Source organism: Macaca thibetana, chromosome 6 (assembly GCF_024542745.1).
Source record: "Macaca thibetana thibetana isolate TM-01 chromosome 6, ASM2454274v1, whole genome shotgun sequence".
Classification (NCBI taxonomy): domain Eukaryota; kingdom Metazoa; phylum Chordata; class Mammalia; order Primates; family Cercopithecidae; genus Macaca; species Macaca thibetana.
Window position 1 is genome coordinate 118177094 of NC_065583.1, and position 3572 is coordinate 118180665.

Sequence of the window (3572 nt, forward strand, 5' to 3'; positions counted from 1 at the left end):
CCTTTTGAGTATCACTGAGAATTTTCTATTTTTCTCTCTGAGTTGGAACTTTGCATAAATAACTTCGTTGGAGATGCTTGTGTGATTTTGAAGATTAAACCAGGGTTATCACTGGGCAGGTGACAGAACTCAATTGGTAATACTATCAGGATTTGAAAGAAGACTTTTTCAGGACTTTGCCCACCTGAAACCTAATTAACTTCAAGCCAGTGGTTCTCATACTTTAATGTGCATAAAAATCACCTGGAATGCTGTTAAAACACAATTTATCAAACCCCATTCCCAGAGATTCTGATTCAGTAGGTCAGGTTCCAGAACTTGCTTTGCTCACAAACTCACCAGTGATGTCAATGTGGCCAGTCCAAGAATCACACTTTGAGAACCACTGCTTTTGGCCAATCTCCATGAGTGAAAGTTCTCAACCTCTGATTGCAAGTTTGTTTTGACTGTTTACCATAATTTCAACTTCAATGCTCTTCTTGAAGGCATGACTTGTCATCCTAATATAATTAGCCCGTCTTTCAGTAGATCAGACCTACAATATGCCTCAACCTCTGGAGGACACAGAGAGAATGGAAGCCATGGAGGAGAAAAGAGAAAAGTGTCAGAGGACCAGGATATACCCTCAGGACTAGCACTGTGCCTGCCATAGAATGGGGCTTGCTCAGTGTTTTTTGGGTGAATACATGAGTGAGTAAATATGATAGAATTTCAAGACTCCCATACTTCAGAAAGGAGATCTTAAGTCAAGAAGAGAGAAATGCCATGTTTTATTTATATTGAAATATAATCAGATATTTTCTGTTTGATTTTACAAAATTACATATGAATTTTTGTGGGGGAGGGGGAGTAAATAATACTTTAAATTCCTAGGAAGCTGGAGCCGTAGGATGAGTCACTGTAGAAAACAGGCAAAATCCCTTTATAATTAAAAACATAACTCTCTAACTTATCTAATTTTGCAAGTTTGGGATTTCTTCAAGTGGAAAACACTGCATTTTCATTTTAAGAATCACCAGCTTTGCTTTTTACTGAACAAAATGAAAGTATGGATTTAGGCCTGATGTTTAAAACCTGAAATCTTGAAATCAGAATCTGCTTCTTTTCATTTCTTCCTCCTGAATATTTGACCCTCAAATCTGGGTCATTTTAACAGGTAATCAGTCTTAACAACCACAAAACATTGAGCCGATATCACAGAACACTAACTTAGGATGGCTCTGCTGACTTTGACCAGAATGTGGTCACCTGTACTAAGTAAGCCAAACTCCAGAAACTGACTACAGGGGGCCCGTGGGAGGAGTGTAACACTGAAGTCCTGCGACCTGCTTAGTGAATTACCTCATCTAAGGTAAATTTGTAGTAAGGTAACTAACTTGCAGTGCTTTTCACCACCCTTTACAGCATATCTTCAGTTCTGAGGTTTTTCTTGCCGGGATAGGACAAAGGGCACCAGGTGGGCAGCCTCCCGGGTGGGACCACACAGGACCCTCTGTGCCCTTCCAGCTGGGAAGGCACAGGGGAGACAAGAGCAGAGCTGATTTATTTTCCCCTATCTTGCCCCTTGCTTCAGCCCTCAGGTAGCAACTGGTGAAAAAGAAAATTCCTTTATAAATCTAAATACACAGTATTGTAGAATTTTTAAATAGACCTTTGAGAAGATGGTGCTTGATGCTTCCTTCTGCCAGAGAAGGGTTGGAAGGCCCAGATAAGTGGATCCCACGATCATGCATGCAGCTAGTCTGTGGCAGAGATGAAAAGTGAGTGTGTACTTAGACTCAGACTCAGATGGAAGGGATCATGTGCTGCCCTAGCCTGTTTCGCCTCCAGGAAGAACAGCCTGTCCCACTGCTGGGCTGTGAGATGTCCCCATCCCGGGGTTAACCACCCTGCCACAGGCTACCTAAAGGGGAAAATGAATGCAGAGCGCTATCAACAACTTTCAATTCCACAAGTATTTATTGAGCACCAGCTATGTGCCTGGCACTACACTGTGCTCTGTCAGCCCTAGAGTGAGTCAGACACGGCATTTAATGACAAGGTAGTTACAACCAGGGAAGTCTACTTTTCATCGCTTTACAATAGCTGTCTCCTTTGTAATGCTTTGCAAACTGGGGTATGCCCCAGTTTGTCTCGAGCCGAAGATGAAACTAGTTCTTTCTTCTGGAAGTTTCCATTTTCCCTGATTATAATTACTCTATTTTCTTGCTTTTATGACATATATTTTTTTTTTTCAGATTATAAGTTTTGGATATCTGAGATGGAGTCCTCCTAAACTCAAAATATGCATTAAATTGGTGATTGTTCTTTTTTATCTGATATAGGTTGAGCTTCATCTTAGAATGAAATTCTAAATCGAGGGGGCTAAAGGAGTTGAAAATGGTATCTATAATACTAAATTTCAGACTGCTGCACAATATATCAGTTTTACGTACTTTTTAAAAGACAAACAAGTACAAGACTTCAAAGAAGTCTCTCACTGGTGAAGGGTCCCTTCCGGCTTCACCTTAGTCTCTGCACTTTTAGCTCATCTCATTCGGGTGTTTCAAGGGAACAGAAAAGCCCTGGTTTAGATGATGCAGGGTTCTCTGATGCCAAAGTGAGAATGATAAAATGTCTGAAGGAAGAACAGGATGCTATGCATTCCAGGCAGAATCTGGACTTGAAACAATGAAGCACAAATGCTTTTAGATGAACTGATTCCCTTTTATTTTGTAAACATCCTTGAAGAATTCCATTTGCACTGAACTGTTTGAACCACTGCAGAGCTCTTGGTCCTTCTAATCCCCAAGGAAAGTCAATCTATCCCTGCTACACTGTGTTTCTCCACTTTGCCCCTTTTCTCAGTTCTTTGTGATCAGCATAAAGTTTGAACCCTGCCTCTTCTCGCCGTCCTGCCTGGCCACCTGTCCAGTCCTGCGGTCAGCTGTACTGACCAGCAGACGGTGCCTCTCTTGCCAAGTGGAGCCGATGCTCTGTGACCATTGTTTATGGGGCCACACTGCCGTCCCCATCGTTGCCCCTCCAGGACACTCGTCAACAGCTGTGAGAGGCTTCCCATCCTGGCCTATATAAAAGGAAGGCCTGAAAACGCTTCTCGGAGCATCAGTTCATAGGTCACCGCAACCGGCCGAACAATACGCGATTATTCAGTGGGCTCCAATTCATTTGCCTCTGCTCCTCCCCCACCGTTACCCTTGAGAGAAAACTAATTTGCAGAAAAATAGCTCCTGCCAGCCAACTTCTTCTCCTAAATGTATGCTGACCCCGAACTCTTGTCTCAGTGGGTCCTTATTCTCATAGTCAATGCACAAGAGTTCTGAAAAGCAGTCTTCTCCTTTAAAAATCTCCCCCACACCCCAGCATCTCAGTCCGGGAGATGCTTTCTTTTTCTGCTATTCTTTGCTTCTCTTTTTAACATGTGTGCTGAAATTGGCACTTTCTCTGTTCAGTTCACTCCCCTTCTAGTATTAATGCAGCAGTGGAGAAATGTGCGCAATTTTTCCAGTCTCTGCGCTCGGCGAGCCCATGGGTGATGGATGAAATGTAACATGCTCTACCTTACATATTAC

At 42.6% G+C, this 3572-nt stretch overlaps 1 long non-coding RNA gene across 1 annotated transcript; it reads left to right on the plus strand.

The window, feature by feature from the left end:
* The first annotated feature begins 221 nt into the window (after nucleotides 1-221).
* LOC126956669 (uncharacterized) lies at nucleotides 222-3273 on the plus strand. The gene is made up of 2 exons (XR_007726444.1): nucleotides 222-678; nucleotides 2325-3273. It is a non-coding gene; the product is annotated as an uncharacterized LOC126956669 (long non-coding RNA).
* The last annotated feature ends 299 nt before the right edge of the window (nucleotides 3274-3572 follow it).